Below are 237 nucleotides of genomic sequence, written 5' to 3'. Positions count from 1 at the left end.
CAAAAACATGTCAATCTATCTGGCTATATAGAATGAAAAATTCTCCATCTCTCTCTCTCTCTCTAAAGACATATCTGTTCATCTATCTATCTCCCTACCTACCTACCTACCTACCTGCCTATCTATCCATCTACCTACGCATCTATCCATCTACCTATCCATTTACCTGCCAACCTATCTATCCATCAGTCTCTCAATCTACACACACATGCATACAACCCCCAGTTGTCTAGAGCA

Source organism: Penaeus monodon, chromosome 5, assembly GCF_015228065.2.
Source record: "Penaeus monodon isolate SGIC_2016 chromosome 5, NSTDA_Pmon_1, whole genome shotgun sequence".
In the NCBI taxonomy this organism is placed as follows: domain Eukaryota; kingdom Metazoa; phylum Arthropoda; class Malacostraca; order Decapoda; family Penaeidae; genus Penaeus; species Penaeus monodon.
Note: the sequence above shows the minus strand (reverse complement) of the source record.